This window comes from Bos indicus, chromosome 25 (assembly GCF_029378745.1).
Source record: "Bos indicus isolate NIAB-ARS_2022 breed Sahiwal x Tharparkar chromosome 25, NIAB-ARS_B.indTharparkar_mat_pri_1.0, whole genome shotgun sequence".
NCBI lineage: Eukaryota > Metazoa > Chordata > Mammalia > Artiodactyla > Bovidae > Bos > Bos indicus.
The window spans coordinates 28,298,913-28,319,248 of NC_091784.1; positions in this window are offsets into that span (position 1 = coordinate 28,298,913).

A 20,336-nucleotide genomic window follows, 5' to 3' on the forward strand; every position below is an offset into this window, starting at 1 on the left:
CAGTCTTCAGTTCAGTTCAGTTCAGTATCTTAGTTGTGTCCAACTCTTTGTGACCCCATGAAACACAGCACGCCAGGCCTCCCTGTCCATCACCAACTCCCAGAGGTCACCCAAACTCATGTCCATTGAGTTGGTGATGCCATCTAACCATCTCATCCTCTGTCATCCATCCCCTTCTCCTCCTGCCCTCAATCTTTCCCAGCATCAGGGTCTTTTCAAATGAGTCAGCTTTTTGCACCAGGTGGCCAAAGTATTGGAGTTTCAGCTTCAATATCAGTCCTTCCAATGAACACCCAGGACTGATCTCCTTTAGGATGGACTGGTTGGATCTCCTTGCAGTCCAAGGGACTCTCAAGAGTCTTCTCCAACACCACAGTTCAAAAGCATCAATTCTTCTGTGCTCAGCTTTCTTTATAGTCCAACTCTAACATCCATACATGACTACTGGAAAAACCATAGCCTTGACTAGACAGACCTTTGTTGACAAAGTAATGTTTCTGCTTTTTAATATGCTGTCTAGGGTGGTCATAACTTTCCTTCCAAGGAGTAAGCGTCTTTTAATTTCATGGCTGCAATCACCATCTGCAGTGATTTTGGAGCCCAGAAAAATAAAGTCAGCCACTGTTTCCATTGTTTCCCCATCTATTTGCCATAAAGTGATGGGACTGGATGCCATGATCTTAGTTTTCTGAATGTTGAGCTTTAAGCCAACTTTTTCACTCTCCTCTTTCACTTTCATCAAGAGGCTCTTCTTCACTTTCTGCCATAAGGTGGTGTCATCTGCATATTTGAGGTTATTGATATTTCTCCTGGCAATCTTGATTCCAGCTTGTGCTTCTTCCAGCCCAGCATTTCTCATGATGTACTCTGCATGTAAGTTAAATAAGCAGGGTGATAATATACAGCCTCGATGTACTCCTTTTCCTATTTGGAACCAGTCTGTTGTTCCATGTCCAGTTCTAACTGTTGCTTCCTGACCTGCATACAGGTTTCTCAAGAGGCAGGTCAGGTGGTCTGGTATTCCCATCTCTTTCAGAATTTTCCACAGTTTATTGTGATCCACACAGTCAAAGGCTTTGGCATAGTCAATAAAGCAGAAATAGATGTTTTTCTGGAACTCTGTTGCTTTTTTTCGATGATCCAGCGGATGTTGGCAATTTGATCTCTGGTTCCCTTGCCTTTTCTAAAACCAGCTTGAGCATCTGGAAGTTCACGGTTCCACGTATTGCTGAAGCCTGGCTTGGAGAATTTTGAACATTACTTTACTGGCATGTGAGATGAGTGCAATTGTGCAGTAGTTTGAGCATTCTTTGGCATTGCCTTTCTTTGGGAGGTCTAGGCAAAGCCTAAGTACTTTTCCTTTTTTGGGAGGTACAATCCCAGGGTGGCAAGAGTTAGGGAAAATGAGAAGTGATCAGGGAGAGGAAATGCAAATACAGAGACCCCAAAATTGACTGGATTCAACTGATAATCTTGCTGCTGCTGCTGCTAAGTTGCTTCAGTCGTGTCTGACTCTGTGCGACCCCATAGACGGCAGCCCACCAGGCTCCCCCGTCCCTGGGATTCTCCAGGCAAGAACACTGAAGTGGGTTGCCATTTCCTTCTCCAATGCATGAAAGTGAAAAGTGAAAGTGAAGTCGCTCAGTCGTGTCCGACTCTTAGTGACCCCATGGACTGCAGCCCACCAGGCATCTCCATCCATGGGATTTTCCAGGCAAGAGTACTGGAGTGGGGTGCCATTGCCTTCTCCGGATAATCTTGCTAAATTTAGCTAATCCATGGTTGGCAATGAAGGTAAATGAGGTGGTATGAAAATTAATAAAGGGAAACCTCACTGAAATGGAGTTGGGAGGCCAGAAGGGAGAGCTCTCACGCACATACTTCGTTATTGTTTTTCAGTCACTAAGCCATGTCTAACTCTTTTGTTCTTTTGCCACCCCAAGGGCTGTAGCCTGCCAGGCTCCTCTGTCCATGGGATTTCCCAGGCAAGAATACTGGAGTGACTTGCCATTTCCTTCTCCAGGTGATCTTCCCGACCCAAGGATCGAACTCGGGTCTCCTGCATTGCAGGCCGATTCTTTATGATCTGAGCCACCAGGGAAGCCCCGTGCACACACTCCTTGATGTCTGTACAGGTCCCAGCCAGAAGAGACACTAGAGTATTTTGCATCTCCAGCAGAAAGTGACACTACTTTTCTACCCCCCAGCAAGAGGAAGAAAGATTTTCTCCCTGCCTGGCAACAGCTCAGCCACTGAGAGCTGATTTTAATAAGAGTGTCACGCTGGGCAGTTTGTGAGATTTTAGTTGGCTGACGAAGGATGGAACCCAGCTGTCAACATTGAGAGTGCAGACTCCTAACCACTGGACTGTGTGGAATTCCCTTTAGTGTCTCCTTTAGCTGTATTAATAGAATACAGCTGGATTCCCATATCTGCTTCTGCATCCAGTCTATTGGGTTGTTATTGTCAAGAATCCTTTGGAAACCTACACTGTATACTTAATGTCATGAAAATAGTTTTGCTCTTGGACACCCCTTGAAAGGGTCTTGGGGTCTCTCCAGGGGTTACCAAGAATACTTGAGAAAGGCTGCTTAAAGACAATAATTCTTTTAAAAAAAAAAAAAAAAAGGACTAATTCTTGGACTTCCCTGGCAGTCCAGTGTTTAAGACTCCACACTTCCAATGCAGGGGGTGTGGGTTCGATCCCTGGGTGGGGAACTAAAATTCCCTGACACAGGATGTACCCCCTCCAAAAGACAATAATTCTTACCCTTTCCCCAACACCAAAGGCCTGAGGAATAGAACTTACCTCTCTAAATAGGACAGGAACTCACCAAAGCAATGTATTTTGTGGGAAGTAGAGGGAACATTTTTCTCTAGGGAGACAGATTAGAATTTCCGGGAGTCCAAGTGCAGTTTGCAAAAGCTGCCCTGGTGATTCTGATAGTTCCTCCACCCTGACATGCCCTAGCTTGAGAATCGCTGCTCTAAGTTTCCCAATAGCCAATACAAAGAGGGAAACCCAAGCAACTAGGGCAGAATATAAATTTCTCCTGTAGGTCCTCATGGAGAGGACACTTTGGTGTAAGGAAATCTCCCTCAACAGTATCATTCTGGCAAAAACAGCAAGAAGTTTCATAAGGTTGACTTTTATAGTACGGCAGAATGTCAGTGAATAACACCATGATCAAATATCATCAATAAAATGATTATACGGGGATGCCTCTGGTGAGAGTGGCAGCGCATGGACACACGGTTCACTGCTGACGTGTTTGGTGGGCGGCGAACGTTTAGATCAGCTATTGTGTTAGTTTTCTACTACTGACGTAGCACAATACCATACATTTAGTTGCTTAAAACAACACAAATTTGCTACCTTACAGTTTTGAGGGTTAGAAGTCTGACAGGGCTCTCTCTGGGCTAAAATCACCAGGTCATCAGGACTGAGTTCCTTCCCGGAGGCTCTAAGGGAAAACCCACTTCCTTGACTTTTCCAGCTTCCAGAGGCTGTATTCACAGCTCATGGGTCCCCTCCTCCATCTTCAGAATCAGCACTGTAGCATCTCTCTGACCCTTTTTCTGTCTTCATATCTTTCTCTCTGACCAAAACCAGGAAAGGTTCTCTGAGCTTAAGGATTTATGTGATTTGGGAGGATGTAAAGAAAGGGGAACCCGAACCCTTGTGCCCTGTTGGTGGGAATTCAAATTGTTGCAGCCAGTATAGAAAACAGTATGGAGATTCCTCAAAGAATTAAAAATAGAACAGCTGAGCTACCAGGGCAGCCCAGAACTGCCATATGATCCGTCAGTTCTCCTCCTGGGTAGTTATCCAATAAAGTGAAAACACTAATTAGACTAGGTATATGCAGACTTCCCTGGTGGTCCAGTGGACAGGACATGGGTTCAACCTCCGGCCTGGAAAGATTCCACATGTCTCAGGGCAAAAAAGCCCCTGCGCTGCAACTATTGAGTCCATGCTCTAGAGCCTGTGCGCTGCAACAAGAGAAGCCACCATAATGAGAATCCCGAATACCGCAACTAGAGAAAGCCTGAATGCAGCAGCAAAGACCCAGGGCAGTCAAAATAAATAAATAAATAAGTAAAAAAGAAAAGATATACGCACTTCTATGTTCATTGCAGCATTACTTACAATAGCCAAGATAGCAAGCAACCCAAGTGCCCATCAGTAGATGAACAGATAAAGAAAATGTATATATATAATATATATATACACAATGGAATATTACTCAGCTGTAAAAATGAATGAAAACTTGCCATTTACAGCATGGATGGATCTAGAAGACACTATGCTTAGTAAAATAAGCCATACAGACAAAGACAAGTACCTTATGACTTCATGTAGGCTGCCTCTGAGATGTGTCAGTCACTTAAGTCATATCTGACTCTTTGTGACCCCATGGACTGTAGCCTGCCAGGCTCCTCTGTCCATGCAATTCTCCAGGTGAGACTACTGGAGTGGGTAGTCATTCTCATCTCCAGGGGCTCTTCCTGACCCAGGGATTGAGCCCAGGTCTCCTGCATCTCAGGCAGATCCTTTATCATCTAAGCCACCAGGGAAGTCCAGTTATACTGTGTACTAAGAACTAAAATAGTGTTGTAGTCAATTATACTTCAAAAACAAAACTTTTCATAGAAGAAGAGATCATGTTTGCAGTGACCAGAGATTGGGTGGAGGTGGGGAGAGTTGGATGAAGGTAGTCAAAAGGTATAAACTTCCACTTAGAAGATAAGTAAGTACAAGGGATGTAATGTACAACAAGATAAATATAATTAACACTCCCCTGTGTTACATGTGAAATATAAGAGAGTAAATCCTGAGTTCCTATCACAAGGAAAAGTATTTTTTCTATTTCTTTAATTTTGTGTCTATAGAGATGATGGATACGTTCACTAAGCTTATTGTGATAATCGTTTCATGTGTACATTATGCTGTACACCTTTAATTTATACAGTGCTGTATGTCAATTATATCTCAGTAAAACCAGAAGAAAAAAAGATTCATGTGATTACACTGGCTCCACCTGCACTATCCAAGACCATTTCCCCGTCTCAAAGGTCATACTGTCTCTTTTTTTTGGCCGCACCATATTGCATGTGGAATTTCCCCGACCAGGAATCGAAACTGTGTCCCCAGCAGTGGAAGTGTGGAGTCTTAACCACTGAACCACAAGGGCAGTCCTCAAAGTCTCACTCTTAATCATATCTATAAAGCCTCTCTTGCCATGTAATGTAAAATATTTAGCTTCTGGGGTATTAGAGTGTGAACCTCACCTCTTTGGGGTCCATTATCCTGACTACCACAACCAGAGAAGTGGTGACCACTATGTCACTTGTCTTTCCAATGTATTCTAAGATCAAATATTAGGAAGTCCCAGATATTCAATGGGGAAATTGGGATTCACATGACACCAATATTAGCCTAATTCTGCACTTCTTGATCATGCAGGCTATGAAAACATACTGACTCATTCCAGGCATTTCGGAGGTTAGGAGGATGGCTTATGAAACAGCTAATGCACACATGTGGGAAACTGTATTATCTTTTAATTTTTTTACTGCACCGGGGCTTTAGTTGTAGCACGTGAACTCTTAGTTGTAACATGTGGGATCTACTTCCCTGATGAGGGACTGAACCTGGGCCCCTTGTCTTAGCCATTGGACCACCAGGAAGGTCCCAAGGGCATTGATTTTTATGATATGACTGTGTGTCTTATTTGCAGTGGAAAAACTCTTGTTTTAAAGAATCCTTAAGGATCATTAAGGAAAAAAAACAAAACAACGCAATTAAAAAAAAGAGCAAAATATTTTGTTTCAGTTATCTGTTGGTGTGTAATAAACTATCCACAAACCTAGTAACTTAAAACAGAACCCATTAAAAAATGATATGAATTAACTTATATACAAAACAGTAATAGACTCACAGACATAGAAAACAAACTTATGGTTACCAAAGAGGGGGAAGGATAAATTAGAGAAGTTTGGGATTAACATACACACACTGCTGCTGCTGCTTCTAAGTCCCTTCAGTCGTGTTCGACTCTGTGCGACCCCATAGACGGAAGCCCACCAGGCTTCCCCGTCCCTGGGATTCTCCAGGCAAGAACACTGGAGTGGGTTGCCATTTCCTTCTCCAATGCATGAAAGGGAAAAGTGAAAGTGAAGTCGCTCAGTCCTGTCTGACTCTTAGCGACCCCATGGACTGCAGCCCACCAGGCTCCTCCGTCCATGGGATTTTCCAGGCAAAAGTACTGGAGTGGGGTGCCATTGCCTTCTCTGATACACACACTACTATGTGTAAAACAGATAAACAACAAGGACCCATTGTATAGCACAGGGAACTATACTCCACACTGTGTAATAACTTATAAGAGAAAAGAATCTGAAAAAGAATATATATATATATTCAGTGTTATATATAAATATTATACATTATATATGATTATATATAATATATGCCATAATATACAAAATATATATTTATATATAAATATACATTATATAAACTATATAATATACATTTATATATAATATATATCATATTATTATATATTAATAATATATTAATTAAAAAACATATTCTGCTTCAATATTTAATATATAATATATTTAATATATAACATAAATTTAATATAATTAATTACAATAATTATAATAAATTAATTATATTATCATATTCTTATATAATAGATACACACATTGTATTATATATATGATTATATAAATTATTATAACATATTATTATATATTATATTATTATATAATAGCACAATTATATATTATATTATTATATAATAATATATAATATATTATTATATATTATAATTATATAATTATATCATAACTATAAATGTATTATATTTATAATTATAATGTAATTATATTATACAATAATATATTATATATTATAGTAATTATATATATTACAATATTATATAATAATATATTGTTATATAATATAATAATACATAGAATCTAAGTATATATTATATATATTATATTATATATTATATATAATTTATATAATATAATTATACATTAATATATTAATTATATATATTATATATTATATTATGTATAATATATAATTATATATGATAACATATAATATAGTTATTATAATAATATAATATATATTATATTATAATATATATTATATATAATATATGTGTTATATATATATAACATATTATATATATATTTTATATATAACATATATAAGTGAGTCACTTTGCTGTACACCTGGACCTAACGCCACACTGTAAAGCAGATATGTGCTCTCATGTTCATGTGCTCAGTTGTGTCTGACTCTTTGGGACCCGCTGGACTGTAGCCCGCCAGGTTCCTCTGTCCATGGAATTTTCTGGGTAAGATACTGGAGTAGGTTGCCATTTCCAACTCCAGGGGATCTTGTCCACTCAGGGATTGAACTCTGAAACAATCTTGCATCTCCTGTGTTGGCAGGCAGCTTCTTTACCGCTATGCCATCTGGGAGGCAAAATACTTCAATTAAATAAATAGGGACTTTGCTGGTGGTCCAGTGGCTAAGACTCCACTCTCCCAATGCAGGGGGCCCTGGTTCAATCCCTGGTCAGGTAACTAGATCCCACATGCTGCAAGTAAGAGCATGCCACAGCTAAAGATCCCACGTGCCCCAAGGAAGACTGAAGACCCTATGTGCCACAGCTAAGACGGTTGCAGCCAAATAAATTGAGAAAAGCCATGCGGACCGAATGTAATTCTCATACATTGCTGTGGGGTGGGGAGGGTGGGTAGAACATTGTTTGGTAGTATTCAGTAAAGCTGAACGTGTACCTCTATCATGACCCAATAACAATACTCTTATAATTAGATGTAAGAGATGAGTGCACCAAGAAACGTGAGCATAGCAGGGTGTCTGTAGACGCTGTATTCATAAGAGCAAAACCTGAGAACCAAAATAAATGCCCAGTGACAGGAAAACTGGTAAATCAACTGTGATATTGTCATAAAGTAGAATGCCATGCAGCAATAAAAAGGATGAATTACTGATTTGTGTGCCCACATGAATGGATCTCTCGGAAACTATGTTCAGTGAATATCAGTATCATACTGTATGAATTCAATTATATGCAATTTCAGAATAAACACAACTTATCAATGATTATAGAAGTTAGAATAGTGGTGACCTCTGGTGGAAGTATTGACCAGGAAGAGCACAAAAGTACTTGCTGGAGTGCAGGAAAGTTCTATATCCTGATCTAGGTGGTGGTTACTCAGATGTATACAAATGTAGAATTTCATCGAGATTTAAACTTAGCGCACTTTATGCAATTTTACTGTATGGTCATTTAGCCTGAATAAACAATGACAAAACATATTTTACAATTAAGTGGATTCCAGGGTCAGTTAAGGAAAAACAACTGAGCCAGCTCCAAAAATTCTTGCCTAGACCATGGACTTTGGTAAAAGGTGGCGCATTCCATTAGATACACCAGAGCTGGCATACCATGTAGTTTCTGAAAGTTTAACCAAAAGAATGAAGCCCTGTAGTGATTGGAGAAACAATAAAAGCACACTAAAACAAAGTCGTTGATATTCCATTCCTGATAAAGAAGATAGCTTCTTTTTAAAAATTTGGTAACAAGTTACTGTTTTTCTGAATCAGTGTTCTCACTAAAATACTTGATAATCACTGACCTAGAAAAACAAAGACATTATTCAGATAATCTTTAAAAAAGTATTGTTTCTCTCAGCCAAGCTTTTGAAAGGTGCTGAGAAGAAAGCTGAGTGCCCAAGAATTGATGCTTTTGAACTGTGGTGTTGGAGAAGACTCTTGAGAGTCCCTTGGACTGCAAGGAGATCCAACCAGTCCATTCTAAAGGAAATCAGTCCTGAATATTCATTGGAAGGACTGACGCTGAAGCTGAAACTTCAATACTCTGGCCATCTGATGCGAAGAACTGGAAAAAACACTGATGCTGGGAAAGGTTGAAGGCAGGAGGAGAAAGGGATGACAGAGGATGAGATGGTTGGATGGCATCACCGACTCGATGGACCTGAGTTTGAGTAAGCTCTGGGAGTTGGTGATGGACAGGGAAGCCTGGCATGCTGCAGTCCTTGGGCTCGCAGAGTTGGACCCTACTGAGCGACTGAACTGAACTGAGCAGAAGGAGCAGGAGGTTGTTTCAACAGGTTAAGGATAGGGCCACATACACTATGTGACTAAGCCAGATAGTGCTACATCATCTTGTGAAAAGAGGATGTGCAAAAATTGGAAAAGAATCTGGGCTGTCTGCTCTAACGCACACCAGAAGGGTGCCATCACAAAGCAAGGCTGCAAACATTTTGTAGTTTGGAAAACTGTTAAAAGTAGATGTAACCCCTGGTGAGATTGTTAGATAAAATAGAGGATGTTCAGTTAAATGTGAATTTCAGATAATCAATGAGTAATTTCTTGTATAACTATGTCCCATAAAATATTGGGAAATTCTTATTTGTGTTTACCTGAAACTCAGGTTTAATTAGGCATCCCGCATTTTTATTTGCTAAATTTGGCAACCCTATTCCTTTGGCTATAACATTGTCTTGCTAAGTTACTGCGTTATTGCCTCTCAGAAGAATGAGACTTTCTGGAGTGTGCTCCAAAATAACTGGAGGTGGGTTCTAAAATGCATATACCATGTTTCTGGATGGAGTGTTCCTCTGAGTGAGAATATCTGAAAGATCATTAATCAAGTCTGACAGGGTTGACTTCAATCTGTACCAGAAGCCAAGTTGACAATATGGTCAAGAAGTATCCTGAAGCTCCCCCTTGTGGCAGGAAAGCATAACCTCTCTGCTTTCCATTTCACTCTACCAGACACACCCCCTCCCACCTCTGCCTCTATCACCTGGTCTCCAGGGACCACGCCGGCACAAAGTCACCACCATGGTCTCCCATCCTTGCCTCCAGTATAGCCCCCAAGCAGCCGAGGAGTACTGGAGACAGAAACTGTCCCAGGACTCAGCACTTTGGTCTCAAACGAGCAGTCCTAATTCAAGAGTACTCGTTTTAGTGAGATGTGCTATATGCCACATGTAGGGTGGTTTCTGAGAGAGAGGAAAGGATCTGGGTTGGGGTCTGGGAAAGAGATCCTCCGCCACTGAGGAGAGCAGCTGTGGGGCTCTCCAAACTGGATGGGTGTGGCTGAGCGGGCTTTAGCCCTTGAGGATAGAGAGGAGGCCAGGAGATGATGGGGGAGGCGCCGAGGGCAAGATTTTTGAGAAGCAACCATGGCAACAAGGCCTTGACTTGGAGGTCTGAGTTTGAAAGCTCACTGGACCCTTCTGTGAAGATGAGGGATGAAGCAAGGTGGGACCTTGGGTAATCATACCGGAGCAGATGTTTCTTCTGTATATTCTTTGGGTTTTCTGAATTCTAAACATACAAAATGAGAGTGTGTATGAGGGGAGAAGCTGTAGGGAACAGAAACCCATTCAGACTATATTAATAAAGAACAAGCACATTATTTCAGGTTTTAAAAAAATAAACAGAAACCTCAATTAAATAGAGTTGGGAGACCAGAGGAGTCTGCAACAGGAAAGAGAGCCCATCAGAAAGAAGAAAGACTCCTCTTCTTTTCTGGCAAAGACTTAGTCAATGAAAAGCCATGGGTTCTTTGATTACTACAGCCCTCCCAACTTCCTTTTCCCCTCTAGAAAAAGAGTTCTCCTTCTCCTGCTGTACAGGGACTTGTATGTGGCTCCCAGTGGTTGCCGACCCTGAACTGCAATTTGTCATTCAGTTCAGTTTAGTCGCTCAGCTGTGTCCAACTCTTTGCGACCCCATGAATCGTAGCACGCCAGGCCTCCCTGTCCATCACAAACTCCCAGAGTTCACTCAAACTCACGTCCATCGAGTCAGAGAAGTCATCCAGCCATCTCATCCTCTGTCGTCCCCTTCTCCTCCTGCCCCCAATCCCTCCCAGCATCAGAGTCTTTTCCAATGAATCCACTCTTCGCATGAGGTGGCCAAAGTACTGGAGTTTCAGCTTTAGCATCATTCCTTCCAAAGAACACCAAGGGCCAATCTCCTTCAGAATGGACTGGTTGGATCTCCTTGCAGTCCAAGGGACTCTCAAGAGTCTTCTCCAACACCACAGTTCAAAAGCATCAATTCTTCGGCACTCAGCTTTCTTCACAGTCCAACTCTCACATGCATACATGACCACTGGAAAAACCATAGCCTTGACTAGATGGACCTTTGTTGGCAAAGTAATGTCTCTGCTTTTCAATATCTATCTAGGTTGTCATAACTTTCCTTACAAGGAGTAAGCGTCTTTTAATTTCATAGCTGCAATCACCATCTGCAGTGATTTTGGAGCCCCCCAAAATAGTCTGACACTGTTTCCACTGTTTCCCCATCTATTTCCCATGAAGTGATGGGACCAGATGCCATGATCTTCGTTTTCTGAATGTTGAGCTTTAAGCCAACTTTTTCACTCTCCACTTTCATCAAGAGGCTTTTGAGTTCCTCTTCACTTTCTGCCATAAGGGTGGTGTCATCTGCATATCTGAGGTTATTGATATTTCTCCTGGCATTCTTAATTCCAGCTTGTGCTTCCTCCAGCCCAGCGTTTCTCATGATGTACTCTGCATATAAATTACATAAGCAGGGTGATAATATACAGCCTTGACGTACTTCTTTTCCTATTTGGAACCAGTCTGTTGTTCCATGTCCAGTTCTAACTGTTGCTTCCTGACCTGCATACAGGTTTCTCAAGAGGCAGGTCAGGTGGTCTGGTATTCCCATCTCTTTCAGAATTTTCCACAGTTTGTTGTGATCCACACAGTCAAAGGCTTTGGCATAGTCAATAAAGCAGAAATAGATGTTTTTCTGGAACTCTGTTGCTTTTTTTCGATGATCCAGCAGATGTTGGCAATTTGATCTCTGGTTCCTCTGCCTTTTCTAAAACCAGCTGAACATCTGGAAGTTCACGGTTCACATATTGCTGAAGCCTGGCTTTGAGAATTTTGAGCATTATTTTACTAGCATGTGAGATAAGTGCAGCCATTGATCCTAAATAAACCCATCTTTGCTGGAAAAATATCGGGCAGTGGGTTTATTTTAGGTTAACGTTTTGGTGGCCCATACAGAGACCAGAGAAGAGCCCTGAAGGCTCTGCAGGTCTTTGTTGCAGTGGGTTTCTCTTAGTTATAGTGAGCAGGGGCTGCTCTGTAGTTGCAGCGCAGGGGCGTCTCATTGCGGTGGCTTCTCTTGTGGTGGGGCATGGGTTCTAGGGTGGGTGGGCTTCAGCAGCTGTGGGCCATGGGCTTAGCTGCTCTGAGGCATGACATGTAGACTTTAGATTAGAAGCTTCTGAGAGTTCTTCCTCCTTCCTCTTCTTGTCACCCAAATGTGACCTCAACAGGTTTCCAATCTGTGTACCCTCTGACAACAGATACTACACCCAGGAAAGGTCCTTCCTGGTGTTTTATGACAAAAATTGCTGAAACTAGAAAACCTGACTCTTGACCAGCAATACATTCAGAAAAACAACTTCATCAAAAGGAGAAACTGTTAAAAAAAAAAAAAAAAAAAGTAACAAGCCTCAATTCAATACAGTTGGGTGACCATGCTTGTATCTCCAATTTTACATACCACGGTGGTTAGGTTTCTGGGTGATGCAATGGTGTGTTTCTTCTACTGCAGAGAAGAAATACAGCTCCACTGAAAAACTGCTAAAGCCAAATTTACCCACAGAGGGACTTCCCTGGTGGTTTAGTGGTTCAGAATCCACCTTGCAATGCAGGGGGCGCTGGTTCCATCTCATCAGGGAACTAAGATCCCACATACCACGGGGCAACTAAGCTGTACAACTAGAGAGCCCATGCACCACAATGAAGACCCAGTGCAGCCAAAAAACAAAATGTAAAGTACAAAAATTAAAAAAAAAAATTTACCCATAGAAATGTCTTATTTCAGTAGGGATCAGCAGGTAAGAAAACCCTTGAGGGACTTCCCTGTGGTCCAGTGGTTAAGAACCTGCCTCCCAATGCAAGGGATGCCAGCTTGATCCCTGGTCAAGGAACTAAGATCCCATGTGCTGGGGTAGGGGATGGAGGTGGGGACTGAGCCTGCACACCACAACTACTGAGCCCAAGCGCCCCAACGAAGAGCTTGCCTACTTACCGCACCTAAGACCCGATGCAGCCAAAAATAAACAGATAATGTTAAAAACTTATATGCAGAGTACATCATGAGAAACGCTGGGCTGGAGGAAGCACAAGCTGGAATCAAGATTGCCAGGAGAAATATCAATAACCTCAGATATGCAGATGACACCACCCTTATGGCAGAAAGTGAAGAGGAACTCAAAAGCCTCTTGATGAAAGTGAAAGTAGAGAGTGAAAAAGTTGGCTTAAAGCTCAACTTTCAGAAAACGAAGATCATGGCATCTGGTCCCATCACTTCATGGGAAATAGATGTGGAAACAGTGTCAGACTTTATTTTTTTGGGCTCCAAAATCACTGCTGATGGTGACAGCAGCCATGAAATTAAAAGATGCTTACTCCTTGGAAGAAAAGTTATGACCAACCTAGATAGCATATTGAAAAGCAGAGACATTATTTTGCCAACAAAGGTCCATCTAGTCAAGGCTATGGTTTTTCCAGTGGTCATGTATGCATGTGAGAGTTGGACTGTGAAGAAAGCTGAGCTCCGAAGAATTGATGCTTTTGAACTGTGGTGTTGGAGAAGACTCTGGAGAGTCCCTTGGACTGCAAGGAGATCCAACCAGTCCATTCTGAAGGAGATGGGCCCTTGGTGTTCTTTGGAAGGAATGATGCTAAAGCTGAAACTCCAGTACTTTGGCCACCTCATGCGAAGAGTTGACTCATTGGAAAAGACTCTGATGCTGGGAGGGATTGGGGGCAGGAGGAGAAGGGGACGACAGAGGATGAGATGGCTGGATGTCATCACTGACTCGATGGACGTGAGTCTGAGTGAACTCTGGGAGTTTGTGATGGACAGGGAGGCCTGGTGTGTTGTGATTCATGGGGTCACAAAGAGTCGGACACAACTGAGCAACCAAACTGAACTGAACTGAATGTTAAAAACGGAAACCCCCTGAAATGAGAAGCAAATCTAATTCTATTATGCCATGCTTTTTTTCACACTTTAAAAATAGATATATATTTATTTGGCTAGGCTGGGTCTTAGTTGCGCCATGTAGGGTCTAGTTCCCTGACCAGTGATTGAACCTGGGCTTCCTGCATAGGAACAAAGAGTCTTAGCCACTGGACTATCAGGAAGTCTCCACATTTTTTTTTAAGTAAGACTTTCCTAAGTTATTTCATATGAAGCTTTCACTAAAGAAAGGAGATGCTAAGTTCTCTGGTTTCTAGACAGCTAAGAGGAGACAGCCTTAGAGTAAAATTCTTAAAAAGAATTTTAAAGAAAAGCTGTTTAGTAGGAAATAGAATTCCTCGTGGAAATTATAACAGAGGCCCTTCTAGGTGTGCGTGTGTGTGTCTGACGGTTTGTATATTCTTGGTAAGTGCAGTTTGCCTAGGTCCTAGTGCTAACCCACTAGGTCTGAAGACAGGATGAAAAAATAATAGTGCAGAATAGCTCACTGATTCGCCTTACTTCTTAAAATGTGGCCTAGAAAATTTAAAAGTACAGAAGCGGATCTTAAGGCTCTAGATAGTTCCTTTGCACATTCATTAGAGATATATTTTTATATGTGTAGTTTTCATTTTAGTTGCCCTACAAAGAAAGTAAGGAGAACTTTTACTTGTATTTACTTCCTGTCAAAACATGCAAATGAATCGGAAAAAAAATATATTTGGCACGTCAGGGTTCAGGTCTTTGCACAAACAAGTCAAGCAAAAACCCGTTTCTTTAGAGTTTCTGCTTCTTTCTCCGGAAGCCCCTGTCCTGCTGCCTTTTGTTGGCCCTTCTCTTTTCTCCTTTGTCTTCAGAGGGAGAGACCCTCCTGACAGGCAATGATGCGGAAATCCCACCAGAGCCTTTCGTGTTTCATTTTCATGAACCGGGGACCAGTATTTGGGTTTGGCTGGTTTGTTCCCCAGGGACCTCTAACCCCTTTGGAAGTGGATGTGCCACTCCAATGGACAGTCGTGTCCTTTCATGCCACCATAACCACCAAACTCCTCACCCCGTGCCCTTTCTGCCTCCTGGCTCTGCCTCCTCGGAGGCCTTCTGCCATTCTTGCTCATAGCCAGTGAACCATGGGGCCCTTTTCTAGCTGGTTGCAAAGAGTCAGACATGACTTAGTGACTGAACAACAGCAACTGTTTACCATGACAACTTCCTATGGAGATACAAAACCAGAGTAGCCAACAGAGACATGCCCTATCCTGGGCATTGCCCAAGGAAATAATAAAGCAATTGTCTCTTACTTCTTAGTTCTGGCATGTGGGATCTTCGATCTTCACGGTAGCATGTGGGATCTAGGTCCCTGACCAGGGATGGAACTCAGGCCCCCTGCATTGGAAGCCTGGAGTTTTAGCCACAGGACCACCAGGGAAGCCTTGAAGCTAGACATCTTGAAGGACGTCTGAGAGAGAAAAAGGACATTTATTCATGCATTTATGTTCTAGGCCGAGGTACAGGTGATTTGCGGGTGGAAATATCATTTGATATTGACATTAGACCTACCAGGTCACTTTCTTTCATTCTTACCTTGAGTTATAGGAAGTAGTGGGGTCTTCTCACACCTCAGGGTTTCTGCTTAGGCTGGTGAGGGTTTTGTCCCACCCTGAGTGAAGTTCAGCTCCTACTTTACTCCCTAAGCCTTGGACCCAGAATGGCCTGTACTGGCCTGGAGGAAGGGATGCCTTCTCAACTCACACAAAGATGCACTGCAGGTGAGAAGTGCCGAGGTTTGGCCCACAGCCCCACTCCATACCTATCAAAGTCCCTGAGAAGATAGATGTTGCCTGCTCTTCTGCTGGGACCCTATAGTCAGGGACCCAGCCACAGTGCGCAGAAGACAGGCTCTCAGTCAAGTTGGCTCCTCCCCCTTCCTCTGTTCCTGTCATTGTTGGGCTGATAAATGCCTTGTTCATCTGATAAACTCCCAATTGAAAAGTCATCATGGAAGGCTTATCCATTCCACACCACTGCCAAACTAATCCGCCTATGAAAGTGAAGTCGCTCAGTCGTGTCCGACTCTTTGCGACCCCATGGACTGTAGCCTATCAGGCTCCTCCGTCCATGAGATTTTCCAGGCAAGAGTGCTGGAGTGGATTGCCATTTCCTTCTCCAGGGGATCTTCCCGACCCAGGAATCGAACCCGGGTCTCCCGCATTGCAGGCAGACACTTTACCATCTGAGCCACCAGGGAAGCTAGTACTGGTCCCACCCTACAATATCCTCTTACCACCTACTGCCACTGTCACTTTGTAAGAGTCAATTTGGTCAATATACATTTCCCTGATGGTCCAGCGGCTGAGACTCTGTACTCCCAAGGCAGGAGGCCTGGGTTCCAACCCTGGTCAGGGAACTAGATCCCACATGCCCTAACTAAGACTTGGTGCAGCCAAATAAATAAATAACATTTTTAAAAATTAAAAGGTGAAGGAGGATCCAGGGAAAAGTGAGTTTTCTTCATACATTCAATCCCAAGTTTCACATATTCTTTTCCCAGAAATAACCACAGTTACTAGTTTGTTTTTCTTCTTCCATAGATATTTTATGCATAAACAAACATGTAAATCAGTAATGCGTCCCCCTTACTTTAAAACCTAAATAACATATTACACATGTATTATTTAGTACTTGCTCCTCCCTCACCATTAATAATAGAGATTAAATAGTCTTTATATCTGTGGGTTTAGATCCACCTCATTAAAAAAAAAGTCTCAAGGTGTGGTGTCTGTTCACTTAGATCCATCTTTCTTTCTTGTTTTTAACTTTTGGCCATACCATGACGTGAGGCATGCAGGACCTTAGTTAGTTCCCTGACTAGTGATCGAACCTGCACCCCCTGCAATGGAAGCGTGGAATCTTAACCACTGGACTAGCAGAGAAGTCCCTCACCTCATTCTCTTAATCTCATGTTATAGCTGTATCACAGTGGTTCCCAATCTAGGGTGACTTTGTATCCTGCCCTCTCCAGTCAAGAGAAGACTTTGGTTATTAGGACTGGGGTTTTTACAAACATCCAATGTGGGTAAAGGCCAGGAATGTTGCTAAATATCACACCAGACACAGGACTTCCTTGGTAGTTCAGATGGTAAAGAGTCTGCCTGCAATGCAGGAGACCCTGGTTTGATCCCTGGGTTGGGAAGATCCTTTGGAGAAGGAAATGGCAACCCACTCCAGTATTCTTGCCTGGGAAATCCCATGGACAGAGGAGCCTGGCAGGCTAGAGTTGGACATGACTTAGGATTTAAACAACAATAAACATTACACAGTAAATAACAACAAACAATGTTAAAAATTCAGAGACATTACTTTGCCGACAAAGGTTCATCTGGTCAAAGCTATGGTTTTTCCAGTAGTCATGGACATGAGAGTTGGACTATAAAGAAAGCTGAATGCTGAAAAACTGATGCTTTTGAACTGTGGTGCTGGAGAAGATTCTTGAGAGTCCCTTGGACTGCAAGGAGATCCAACTAGTCCATCCTAAAGGAAATCAGTCCTGAACATTCATTGGAAGGACTGATGCTAAAACTGAAACTCCAATACTCTGGCCACCTGATGCAAAGAACTGACTCATTGGAAAAAACACTGACGCTGGGAAAGATTGAAGGCAGGAGGAGAAGGGGGCAAAAGAGGATAAGATGGTTGGATGGCATCACTGACTCAATGGATATGAGTTTGAGCAAGCTCTGGGAGTTGGTGATGGACAGAGAAGCCTGGTGTGCTGCAGTCCATGGGGTCACAAGGAGTTGGACATGACTGAGTGACTGAACTGAACTGAACTGAAACAATATCAGGACAGTCCCCACAATAAAGAATTATCTGCCCTCAATTGCCAATAGTGCTGAGACTGAGGAATTTTGCTGTATAATAACTCAGTTAACCAGATTCTCTGTTGATAACCATTTAGGTGGTTTCTAATATTTTGATATATAGACCCTGCTGCAGTGGCAATGGTATAAATCGGAGTTCTTAGTTGCAGATGATATGATTTATTTTAGTTTAAGCAGAAAGGGATTATAATAGGGGGTGACTACATTTTTGAGAAAGTTAACAGTCAAGCTTGAGGGACTTCCCTGGTGGTCCAGTGGCTAAGACTCCTTACTCCCAATGCAGAAGGCCCCTGGTCAGGGAACTAGATCCCACTTGCCATAACTAAGATTGAAGATCCCAAGTGCTGCAACTAAGACCCTGTGCAGCCAAGTAAGTAAATATTTAAAAAATTAAAAACAACATGTAGGCTACAGAGAACCGGTCTGAGGGCTGCTGCATTTCACACCACCAGACTGCATTTGGGGCTTTGAGGGAGAAGCAAAAAAAGACAGAACTCTGAAGTACTGGGGTTCACTGCTATCTGCAGGGCGAGCAGAGGAGGAGAAGGCAGGGAAGAAGCTAAATGGCCAAAGGGAAAGGTGGGAGGGGGAGCAGGGATGGCCAGTAAGGAGGCTTTGAAAGACAAGTGAGAGGCCCCTTTGTTTCAGAAGAGGTTCACTGACAGAGATAACCCTGGAGAAAGAGTCACGCGAGGGAGCGTTTCAGAAGTCACAGTTTGAGCCTGTTACTCCCTAGCGTGGCTGCTCTATGAATGCTCTTCCCCACCCATGGCTTCGACTCTGCCATCCCTTCTGCCTGTTCCAGCACTTCCTGGGCTGATTCGTGAACTCCCCCTTACCCTGGCTTCAGTGTTTCCACCTTTCTTTCCTCTTCTGTGGTTGTCTACTTGATGGATGACTCGCTCTCCTGGAAGTTTCCACAGTCCTTGATTTCAAGTTACATCAGTTACCACATTTGATCCAAGTACACTTTGGATTCAGTGGGTCTCACCTGCATCTCACCCACAGGCTATAAGGTCCTTTTTAATCCTTCCCTCTCTAGGTCTGCCCCAGGCTTGGTACATACTATGCTACGCTCAAGCAATGTTTGCTAAAGCACAGGAGTTAAGGGCAGAAATTCTGAGCCAGGTTGCCTGGGCTAGGAACCTAGCTTTTCCACTTTCTGTGTAGCCCTGGGCACAGTTTTTAACCTTTCCATTCCTATTTGTTCATCTGTAAAATGTAATCCTCAGGTCAACATTTTACTGTGAAGAAGAAAATTAAACAAGCTATACTCGGCACTCAGAACAGTGCTTAACACTCAAAAAGTCTTATCAAAGTGCTATGTTATTATAAATATGTTCTCTATATAAATATTATTAGTATTTATTTATTTTTGGCTGTGTGCAGGCTTTTCTCTAGTTGTGGCGAGTGGAGGCTGCTCTCTAGTTAGGGTAAGTGGGCTTCTCACAGCAGTGGCTTCTCTTGTTGTGGAACATGGGCTTTAGGGCGCACGGCTTCAGTAGTTATGGCTCCTGGCTCTAGAGCACAGGCTCAGTAGTCGCAGCGCACAGGGTTGGCTGCTCCGATGCATGTGGAATCTTTCCAGATCAGGGATCAAATCAGTATCTTCTGCTTGGCAGGTGGATTTGGAAACCCTGTAAATATTATTATTATTATTATTAGATGTTATCTTTGTTATTAAATGGCTTCATCTATTTTGCACCCTAAAGCATCCTTGTTACTCAGAACAGTCCCTGGAACTCTGTAGATACTTTTTATATATTTGCAGAATCAATGAATGAATGAGTGATGGAATCCCTCTGTTTGTCCTCATTCTAGTGTTGCAGTGCCCTTCCAGTAAGGGTGGGGTGGGTGACAGGGTGTTAGGGCCTAAATCAGAAACTTAGAAGTTCGTAGGCCTACTCCATAAGTATTTTTCTAGGAAAAAAGTGTCTAAAACGTGTCTACAAACAAAGTTCTGGTAACTCAGGTCAAAGGTAAATTGGGAGGGAAAATCTGTATGGCACATGTACTAGGAATAACCTCCTTTGTCTTGTTTTAGTAGATACTTTCAAATTTCCTTCTCTAGGAACTTTGACTAGAGTGCAAGTTGCAAGTTAATTTGAATTTCACGTTTTGTCCGCATTCTTATAGAGAGTAAAAAGACTTCAGAACACTGCAAAGTGTTCATATAACCAACAAAAGGAGTGTTTTGCAGTTGCACAGACCTGGATTCAAATCAGGATACCTGTTCTATAATCACGGATTGTACTTGGCCCGAGTCTTATTTTTCTTATCTATAAAATGGGGATAGCTTACTTTCTTCATAAGACTGTGTTGGGAAAGCATTTAATTGTGCATTTTGAAAC